The following is a 12,097-nucleotide window of genomic DNA, read 5'->3' as shown; positions in this document are numbered from 1 at the left end:
TTTGCCCTTCTTTTGGTTATGCCAGGATCCTAAGAAGGCTATGAGAATAAAATAAGATTAAGGGAAAGAAAATCCAGCTATTCAAGGTGTCAATCTATGCAGGGTGCCAAAAAGTAAAATGCTAGAATGAATTGAAATATGGTATCATTTATTCACATTTGTTTTATTTAATAACCAGTGAAATGTGAATTATTTATGTATCTAAAAAGAACAGTGTCTTGGAATAGACATTGAAGTACACACAACAACAACAACAACAACTAACACAATACTTCTCATAAGTGTTGGCCAATTTCTGTCAAATAATGTGATTGCTTTGTAAACCCTGATAGCAACCCACAGATAATAATCTGAAGTTGGCAGTCCCAGCCATAGGAAATCTGAAATTATAATTCATGGTAATGTTCTGTTCAGGAGAATGAGTAATAAGTTTATTATATAAACCTAGACATCTTACTATGCTTGTCAAGAACTTCAGAAATCCAAATGAAACCTGATATTAGGGCTCTATCGGAGGTGTGGGGGGTAAAGATTTGTTCCCAGGATGTAGGCTCTCTATTTACCTCTTTTATTGTTTCTCTTGCTGAGAAAAAACTTTTTAGTTTAATTAAGTCCCATTTGTTTATTCTTGTTGTTAACTCTTGGGCTATGGGTGTCCTATTGAGGAATTTGGAGCCTGACCCCACAATTTGTAGATCGTAGCCAACTTTTTCTTCTATCAGACGCAGTGTCTCTGATTTGATACCTAGCTCCCTGATCCATTTTGAGTTAATTTTTGTGGATGGCGAGAGAAAGGGATTCAATTTCATTTTGTTGCATATGGATTTCCAATTTGCCCAGCACCATTTGTTGAAAATGCTATCCTTCCTCCATTGCATGCTTTTAGCCCCTTTATCAAATATAAGATAGTTGTAACTTTGTGGATTAGTCTCTGTGTCTTCTATTCTGTACCATTGGTCTACCCGCCTGTTTTGGTACCAGTACCATGCTGTTTTTGTTACTATTGCTTTGTAGTACAGTTTGACCTCTGGTATCGCTATGCCTCCAGATTCACACTTCCTGCTTAGAATTGCTTTTGCTATTCTGGGTCTTTTGTTTTTCCATATGAATTTCATGATTGCTTTGTCTATTTCTACAAGAAATGCCATTGGGATTTTGATTGGCATCGCATTAAACCTGTAGAGAAGTTTGGGTAATATCGCCATTTTGACGATGTTAGTTCTGCCTATCCATGAACAGGGTGCATTTTTCCATCTTCTGAGATCTTCTTCTATCTCTCTCTTTATGGTTCTGTAGTTTTCATTGTATAAATCTTTCACCTCTTTTGTTAGGTTGATTCCCAAGTATCTTATTTTCTTTGAGGATATTGTGAATGGAGTGGTTTTCCTTATTTCCATTTCCGAGGTTTTGTTGCTGATATACAGGAATGCCTTTGATTTATGCGTGTTGATTTTATACCCTGCCACTTTGCTGAATTCATTTATTAACTCTAGCAGCTTCTTTGTAGACTCTTTTGGGTCTGTTAAGTATATTATCATGTCATCCGCAAATAGCGATAGTTTAATTTCTTCTTTTCCTATTTTTATGCCTTTAATTTCTTTTGTCTGTCTAATTGCTCTGGCTAGTACTTCGAGAACTAAATTGAATAGAAGTGGTGATAGAGGGCATCCCTGTCTTGTTCCAGATTTTAGAGGAAATGCCTTCAGTTTTTCTCCGTTTAGGATGATGCTAGCCTGAGGTTTAGCATATACAGCTTTTACAATGTTGAGGTAAGTTCCTGTTATCCCTAGTTTTTCTAGTGTTTTGAACATAAAGGGATGCTGTACTTTGTCAAATGCTTTTTCTGCATCCATCGAGATGATCATGTGGTTCTTGTCTTTAAGTCTATTGATGTGGTGAATAGCATTTATTGATTTCCGTATATTGAACCATCCTTGCATCCCAGGAATGAATCCTACTTGATCATGGTGCACAAGTTTTCTGATATGTTTTTGTATTCGATTCGCCAGAATTTTATTGAGAATTTTTGCATCCAAGTTCATTAGAGATATTGGTCTGTAGTTTTCTTTCTTTGAAGTATCTTTGTCTGGTTTTGGGATCAAAGTGATGTTGGCCTCATATCCAGAATGTACAAAGAACTCAAAAAATTAAACAATAAGATAACAAATAACCCAATTAACAAATGGGCCAAGGACCTCAACAGACACTTCTCAGAGGAGGACATACAATCAATCAACAAGTACATGAAAAAATGCTCACCATCTCTAGCAATCAGAGAAATGCAAATCAAAACCACCCTAAGATACCATCTCACTCCAGTAAGATTGGCAGCCATTATGAAGTCAAACAACAACAAGTGTTGGCGGGGATGTGGGGAAAAGGGTACACTTGTACACTGCTGGTGGGACTGCAAAATGGTGAGGCCAATTTGGAAAGCAGTATGGAGATTCCTGGGAAAGCTGGGAATGGAACCACCATTTGACCCAGCTATCGCACTTCTCGGACTATTCCCTGAGGACCTTAAAAGAGCGCACTATAGGGATACGGCTGCATCAATGATTATAGCGGCACAATTCACAATAGCTAGACTGTGGAACCAACCTAGATGCCCTTCAATTGATGAATGGATAAAAAAAATGTGGCATCTATACACAATGGAGTATTATGCAGCACTAAGAAATGACAAAATCATAGAATTTGCAGGGAAATGGATGGCATTAGAGCAGATTATGCTAAGCGAAGCTAGCCAAGCCCTAAAAAACAAATGCCAAATGTCTGCTTTGATATAAAGAGAAAAACTAAGAACAGAACAGGAAGAAAGAGCATGAGGAAAAGACTACAGTAAACAAAGACGAATGGGGGGAGAGAAACGGAGAGAGAAGGGAAAGCATATGGAAATGGTAGGAGACCTTCAAGGATACATAAAATTATAAGAGGTTATGAGGGGCAAGGGGGAGGGAAAAAAAAAAGGGAGAGAATTGAACAACAGCAGGGGAGGTAGAGAGGGAAGATGGGAGGGGAGGGGAGGGGAGGGGGGATAGTAGGGGATAGGAAAGGTAGCAGAATACAACAGTCACTAATATGGCATTATGTAAAAATGCGAATATGTAACAGATGTGATTCTGCAATCTGTATTTGGGGTGAAAATGGGAGTTCAAAGCACAATTTGAGTCTAATGTATGAAAGATGATATATCATGAATTATGTAATGCGATAAATAATCAATAAAAAAAAAAAGAAAAAAAAAAGAAACCTGATAGAATAATGTTTAACTAATCTACTAATGTGATAAAGATAATTTTGTAAATCTACCTAAACTACGTTCACTTCTAAGTGTGCACAGCCAAAGCTATCATTGTTCCATTCAATGATATCTTTGGGCTCTTCTGGGTCTCTCCAGAAGAGAGACTTCCAGAGATGCCTTTCCCATGATGAGGGTGGTCTAGCATTTTCAGAGAGTTAAAGACCCAGGAATTTTTCCTGAGAAGATTACTTGTTATATGTGAAAAAAAATGTGTGTATGTGTTGTTTGTCAAATAATTGCTTATAATCCTGAAAACAGAAACAAGTAAATTATCTAATAAAAACAATTTACTTGAATAAATGAGAGCACACAACATAGAGTTAAAAAATAATTTTTCCTTCAGTTTAACTCCTATCAAATATTCTCAACAAGGTGTGACCATTATTATTAATTTCTCAGTATTCCAAGCTCTGGCTCTTCCTAATACTTATGTGTACACCTACCACGTTCTATTTTCTCTACTCCCCACTAAAATGACTCTTCTCTTCTGTCCACTTCCTATGATTCCTTCCCCAGGGTTGACATTCAGGAGAGACCTTTCCCTCATCAAAAGGCTGGAGTACCAGAGGATTGACAGGGGGAGAGAGAGAGAGAGAGAGAGAGAGAGAGAGAGAGAGAGAGAGAGAGAGAGAGATCGATCTTCATCTGCTCCTAACCAGAAAACAAAAACAAGAAAACACCAATATAAAGGTAGAACAACTGCTACATGAGCTTGGTGATGTTACTTGCAGGAGGAACATCACAGTGAGGTAGTTGATGGACAGGGAGGTTCAGAGCTCCTGGGATAAATGAGCTATGTTGGTTGAGACTCTGTGACCAGGACATAGGCTGAATTCATTAGGAGACTTGTAGATTATTGACATATTGTGTTCACCTATTTTGGATATTTTTAACCCTATATTCAGTTATTTCAGGACGTGTGTGATAATTCATTCATTTGTTCATTCATCAAGCTTCTTCTGTACATATATGTCAAGTACCAGGCACAATGAGGCTATGTTTAAAAAAAGAGTGTGTTTGATTTCTGGAGATTCAACTTCTTGCAGGAAAGAGACACGAACAATTTATAAAGCAATGATATAAGTGCAATGATCAAAATTGTATTTAAAATGTGGCATCTATACACAATGGAGTACTATGCAGCAATAAAAAATGACAAAATCATAGAATTTTCAGGGAAATGGATGGCATTAGAGCAGATTATGCTTAGTGAAGCTAGCCAAACCCTAAAAAACAGATACCAAATATCTTCTTTGATATAATGAGAGCAAGTATGAACAGAGCAGGGAGGAAGAGTAGGAAGAAAAGAGTAACATTAAACAGAGACTTGAGATGGGAGGGAAAGGGAGAGAAAAGGGAAATTGCATGGAAATGAAGGGAGACACTCATTGCTAAACATAATTACATATAAGAGGTTGTGAGGGGAATGGGAAAATAAACAAAGAGAGAAATGAATTACAGTAGATGGGGTAGAGAGAGAAGATGGGAGGGGAGGGGAGGGGGGATAGTAGGGGATAGGAAAGGTAGCAGAATACAACAGTCACTAATATGGCATTATGTAAAATTGTGGATGTGTAACTGACGTGATTCTGCAATCTGCATTTGGGGTAAAATTGGGAGTTCATAACCCATGTCAATCTAATGTATGAAATATAATATGTCAAGAGCTTTGTAATGTTGTGAACAACCAATAAAAAAAAATAAAATAAAATATTTTGTGGCAAAAAAAAAAAAAAAAAAGAAGTAGAAAGTAGAATATTGGTTTTCCCAGGGGCTGAAAGCAGGAGCAGGCAGTGGGAGGGAGGGATTGGGAAGGCATTTGCCAAAGGGTACACAGTTTCAGTTAGAAAGAACAAGCGCAAAAGATCTGTTGCACAACATGGTGATGATAGTAATGATGTATTGTGTTCTAAAAATTGCTAAAAAAAAAAAAAAAAAAAAAATTGTATTTAATAAGTAGAAAGAAAGGAAAAGTATTAAGTGATTAACATTTTGGGAGGTGAGAGGGAACGGATGACCCCAAATCATTCCCAAGATCCTGTTCCAGATTCCATCTTATAGAAAACAAAACTTTTAAATCCTCAACTAAGTGATTAAGTCCATCCAGAAATTTTGACCTCAGAGAATTATGGTTCCAAGGTCATAAAAGATGGCAGAGAAACCAGAAAACTACACTGCACAGAGGTTTGTGTGAGTAAAGAGAGTTTCACTTCTTCCATTGTAATCTGTATGACTTTTCCTTGCCTTTTGCATAGGCTGGAGTCTCAAGAGAATAGAAGTAGTGGCAGCAGACAATTTCCCCTTGTTCTCAATATTAGGGTGTGTGTTAATTCAGACTGTTTTAACAAATAGTGCTCCTAGGCTGGGTGGCAGAAACACTAGCATTCCCACATTTCTGGAGGCTGGAAACTTGAAGATCAAGGTGTCAGCAGATCTGTCTGATGAGGGCCCTTTTTCCTGGTTTAGAGATAATTGTCTTCTTGTATTTTCACTTGGCAGAGAGAGTTCTGTCTTAGGTCTATTACTCTTTTATAAGGGAATAAACATTAGCATGAAGGCCCACCCTTGTGACCTAAGCTAATCCTAATTATCTCCAGAGTTTGATTCCCAAACACCATCACATTAGGGATTAGTATTCAACATATAATTTTTTTTCAGGACACAAACATTTATTCCATAGCAGGGGAAAGCCTCTATTTTCATCTCTAAGTGTGATGTCATCTGTAGCTGATTTAAAAAAATCAAGTTGAGGACGTTCCCCTCTATTCCTAATTTATTGAAAGATTTATTAAACCATGAACTGGAGTTATACTTTGTCAAATGTATTTTCTTTGTATATTGAAATGATCATTTGTTTTTTTCCTTTATTTTATTACATTATGGTCATAATATAAATTAATCTCGAATGCTGGGATAAGTGGTGTATAATCACTTTTATACATTGCTGTATTCAATTTATATACATATATTATTTATAAATACGTAAATATATTTATTTATATAAGCTAGGGGTTAGACATAGGATCTTGAACATGCTCATCACACACTTTACCACTGAATTATACCCACAAGCCCCAGCTCATTAATATTTTTAAAAGGATTTTTATTTCTGTGCTCATAAGATACTGATCTTTGGTTCTCTTCCTGTGATGTCTTTTTCTGGTTTGAATATCAATGTAATACTGCCCTTATAGAACAAACGGAGAAGTGTTCTTCTGCTGCTATTTTCTGAAAAAGTCTGAGTAACATTGGTCGTATTTAATTAAATATTTAATATCATTTAACAACCTATTATTTATTATTATAATTTTATTATTACCTATTATAATATGTAATATTATAATATATAACATTATAATTATTAATAATTATTTATTATTTATTTTTACTATTTATTATTTTCTTTTTCTTTTTGAGTCAGTTTTATTAATGTTTCTATTTGCCAATTTTTAACTGGTGAGCAAAAAATTGTTCCTAACAGTCCATTATCATCCTTTGAATTTCAACAGGGGAAGTAGTGACATTCTACCTTTCATTTTGGTATTCTTTGTCTTCTGTTCCCCCACCCCCACCTTTGGTGAGTCTGATTAAGGGTTTGCCAATTTTGTTGGTCATTTAAAAGAATCAGTTTTTAGTTTCATTGATTTTTCTCTATTGTGTTCCTGCTTCTATTTCATTATTTTCTATTCTGATTGTTCTTTACGTCCCTTTTGATTTTTTAATTTATTCTTTTTCATTATATACAACTTTCTGACTTCTTTTGATTTAATTACCTTTTCTTTTTCTATTTTCTTAAGGTAAAGATTTATATGACTGATTGGAGAATTTCACTTTTTACAAACCTAAGTGCCCCAAACTATAAATTTCTATCATATTGCATAAATTTTGATATGTTGTGCTTTCATTTTCATGAGTTCAAAACATTTTCTAATTTCTTTTGTGACTTCTTATTGGTACAACTTATTTGGAACTGTGTTGTTTAATTTCCAAATATTTGGGAATTCACCAAATTTCTTTTATTACTGATTCCAAGTTTCATTTTTTTGTGTTTAGAAAACAAATTTCATATGAATTAAATTTCTTCAAATTCATTGAGATTTATTTTGGGGGGAATTTTTTAATATGCACTTGAAAATAATGTTTGTTCTGTAACTTTGGGTGGAGTGCTCTATAAATGTCAGTCAAGTTAGAAGATATTGTTTTCTAAATTTTCTATACCCTGTGTAGTTTTCTATCTAGTTTGTTCTATTACTGAAATGTCAACAATTGAAATGTCCAACCATAATTGTTGAATTTTTATTTCTTCTTTGGATTTTTTCAGTTTTTATTTTATGTATTTTGGGATTCTGTATGTATACAAGTAGGTGTGACATTTATAATTATTATATTTTTTGTATGCTATTGACCCTCTCATAATTCATTTTACTGTTAACCTATTTGCATCTTTGAATTTAAGGAATGTCTCTTGCAGATTAAAAGGATCTGTTTTTATCAGTTTGGTGATCTCTGCCTTTTGAATGAAATGTTCAGTCCATACTTAAAGTGACTTTTAGAAATATTTGGATTTGTTTGCCTGTTTTTAACTTATTTTTCTCACACATCATATTTTTTTGTTCATATTTTCCTCCATTTAAAATGCATATTTCCATGATTTTTAGTTTATTTGATTATGCAACCATCATCTTATTTACAGAGCATTTCACCACTCCCGAGTTAAAATTCCTCTCATTGCTGTCTCCAGAGAGGCAAATTAACTTTCAAAGCACAAAGATTGATAGATGACTTCTCAATAGTCTATGGAATCTGTGAGTCATCAGGTTGACATCTATCAAATACCAGAACTTACATACATATACACATGCACACACACCCACAAACACACCCTACCTGTACTAGCCTAAAATTCTATTCTATCTAGTAAAACTATGATCTATGCTTCAAATTGTAAACATGAAATAAAAACATTTTAGATAAAGAGAAGCTGAGGAAATTTGTAGTCAGCAGACTTCTCTTCAGGTGGAAGAAAAATGATTCCAGTTTGATATATAAGAGTCAAGAAATAATGAAGGACACAAAATGGGTAAATATATGGGTAGATAATATTTACTACTCAGAATAATAATTGAAAGTATTATAGAGTAGAATATACATGTGGAGTTAATACACATAAAAATAATAATACAAATTGAAGTGATAAGTGAATTTCTAAAATTCAAGCAGTGTTAAACTCTAATAAGTCAATAAAAATGATGTAATCTCTCAGGTAACCACTAAATAGCAATAGGGCATAAAACTAAACATTTAATAGAAGAAGAATAAAATTTAAAATTTAATCCATAAGTCAGGAAAGAAGAAACAAGGAGCATTATGTCACTATTAAGTTAACAAATGAGCCACAAATAAAATAATAAAAAGTAGATAATTAAAAGAGAAAAGAAGGACTATGAAACCGAGAAGCCAAACAGAAAATAAATGAAATCTTATATAGCAACTCTACTGTATTAGTAATACATTAAAAATGAAAGGACTAAATGCTCCAACTAGAAGAATACAAGTGTCCTACTGGTTAAAAACAAGTTCAACATGCTGCTTACATGAGACATACTTTTATTAGAAGAGCACAAAGTGGTCTAAAAGTATAGATAAAGATAGTCTGTACAATAAGCAATCAAAAGAAAGCTAACATAACTATTCTAATGTCAGACACAATGGATTATAAGACAAAAAAAGCTTTAGTAGAAATAAAGGGAAAAATTTCATAAAGATACCTAATAACAAGAGTGTCTACCTAGCACAAATATCTATTTATGTACACACAGATGTATTGACTGATCCTATTGTGAATCCTATTTCACCATCAATGTGTGTATCTAGAACACACACTGAGATCAAATCATATGTCTGTCTGTCTCAGTGCTTCCCCTTGTTCTTTCTATAACTCTTCTTCTTCTTGCATGAGGCTTTATCAAATCTTCATAAGTTTTCCTGGGGTCTGTGTTGGCTTTTGCATCCTTGCCCTTTCCTTACCCTTGTTACAGAGCCCTCTGGATCCTGACCACCTTTTGCCTGTACCTGTGTCTCTATAGTGCTGTTGGCCTCACCTATTTCTGTGACCTAGGCAATGTTATGAATACATTTCCAGCAGACTTTTTGGACAGGAAGGCTAGTCCTGAAAGTCTATGATTATACAAGTAATGTCCAATGAATTTTGACTGCCATGTATTAAGATGAAGAGATTAAGATTTGCCAGATCGAGTTTGTATGATTCATATTGTGTCAAAGTTGCTGCTTCACCCAGTGATTGATTATCCTGAACAATTTCCAGTTTTCTTGCATATGACCTAGCCAAATCGAGCTCAAATTTTGCACAAGTTACAAAGTTCATTTTCAGGAAAGAATAATGAAGTGACGATATTTTTCTCTCTTGTTGGTGGCAAGAAATTTTATTATTTTAGGGAGCATACTACTTACCAAAGCTTTGGTGAATCATCTGGAGGGAGGCAAATACTGTTGAGCTTTAGTGTCATCAAGTGACAATATTTCTGAGAAAAGTAAGAATATATAATAGATAAGATGAAAATATTTTCTTTATGTGGGCCAGAGAGTCAGAAAGGAAAATGGGGAAGAGAAAGTTGATTCTTAAAATAGTACCATATTGTGTTTAGGGTTGTGTTATATTTTCTATGAACTTCAAGTCCCTAATAAAGTAAGCATCACAAAACACTTGGGATATTTGATTTCTAATGAAAATTTTTAATGTTACTGAGGTATGCTTTGGGGTTGATGTGGAAACTGGATAGAGGCGCAATGCTTAGATCTAGGGACTAGAGACAGCAATAACCTGAATATTTTGATTCAGTTGGAATTTGGAGAGGTTTTTTAGACTTCAAAATGTATGTTCAATTAGGGTTCAAGGACTCTTCACCTAGAACAATGAGAAGGAGGGAATAACCAAGTGAATCTGGATTACTTAAATATTTAGTTCTAATTTGTCATGTTCTTCGAAGCTCCCATAAGAGTTTTATGACTACTTTAGGTTCCCAGATACTGGCTTGGGATCTTTCAGGAGCCTCCAAACTGGTAGCAGTCCCCAGTCTTGGGTTAGAGTGAGATCTCCACTTGTATCTTGATCTTGTGCTCATTGATAAGTCAGGGTCTCTATGATTTATGCCCCTCAACCTTCTGGTTCATATTTGGGATTTTATACCTTTATTTTATTATTTATTTTAAAATTTTTATGTGGTGTTGAGGATCGAACCCAGCGCCTTGCACATGCTAGGGATTTTAATCCTAGTGCCGAGGCTTTCCTACCATACCTACTTTCTCTTGAGCCAGAGTTTCCATTGATGACTTTAATGCTGTGGGAAGAGATTCAAAGATTGAAGAGGGAAATGGTCGAGAGAGGCTATTGCTTTGAAGAATTTCCATTTACTTTGTAGCCCTGGTATTACACTCAATTTTACAAGATCTGCAATATTCAGGTGTGACTTTTGAAACCTTATCATGCCCTCCCCTTTGTAGGGGGGTGGGAAGAAGAAGCATGATAGGATTTCTAACTTCTGTCGGCTAATAGATCACGGATACTGTGCCTGATCCTCAGAAGCAAAGATGAATTTCTGAGATGGAGGTGCTCTCTGCAATTTTGTACTGTAAAAAAGGTAGGGGTATCTTCATCTATTTAGTAACTCACCGTGTGTCTATTACTTATTATTTTCAAAGCTTCCCTACATAGTATATTTTAGGGTCTATCATGATCATTATAGTTTGTGAAGTATTCTATTTTTTATCAAATTAATAAACAAATGAGGACTTAGAAATTGTAAGAAAGTTGCTTAAAGTGATGCAAAATTATATCTGCTTGAGAGAAGCAAAATTGTTTAATTTGGATGAGAAGTCCTAAGAAGACACAGACTTCCCTGTATTTTGGCCAATCGCCTCCCTCTTCCTGCCCTCCTGCTCCCATCAAGACACATTAGAACCAGGCAGTAACCAGTCCAGGAAAAGAAAAAATTCCATGCAGAGCAACTCAGGAATGTTAACTGAAGAGTCAACCAGAATATCTAAAACTGGAATGGAAGGGTGTGTTAATTTTCCATTGCTGTATCAAAATAGTTGAGAACATTAACTTATAAGGAGGGAAGATTTATTTTGGCTGACAGGTTTCAGAGATTTCAGTACATGAAAGGTTCTGTTTCTGACTATGATTAGACAGTAAGTAGTACATTATGGTGGCCAGGAAGCAAAGAGAGAGAGTAAAGGGCTAGGGGTCCAATATTCCCCTCAAGGGCACATCCCAATAAACTAACTTCCTTCAAGTAGGCCCCACTGTTTTAAAGTTCTACCCCTTCCTGATAGTGCCCCAGGCTGGTGACCAAGCCTTGAGCTTATGGACCTTTGGGGGACATTTAAGATTCAAACCATAACACGATGCAAGAAGAGGTCAATACTATTGCCAAATATTCCTTTTATTTTTCCCTTCAGACACTTTAGTATAATCCAAGTTTAGCCTGGATTCTCTCTTAGGCTCTGTGTACTTCCTCTTCAGGGCAAACTCCTTCCCCTTAATGGAATCCCATTTAGGGTGAATTGGGCTCCTCCTGGTTCTAATGGTCCTCCCTGCTTCTTACCTTTGTCACCATGAATCACTTCAAAATGAAAATTCCTGCAGTCCCTTGTCTGGTAGCTTCTTCTGTGACTTTACTCTTCCATTTCTTTTTCTACCTATTTAATTCATTGATCCAGGGTATTCATTCTGTGTAAACTCATTCTGCCCTACAATTTTACCTTATTTAT

The sequence above is a fragment of the Spermophilus citellus genome (assembly GCF_964194105.1).
Source record: "Spermophilus citellus genome assembly, chromosome: 9".
NCBI classification, from domain to species: domain Eukaryota; kingdom Metazoa; phylum Chordata; class Mammalia; order Rodentia; family Sciuridae; genus Spermophilus; species Spermophilus citellus.
The sequence above is the reverse complement of the archived record's forward strand: the minus strand, read 5'-3'. Positions refer to the sequence as shown.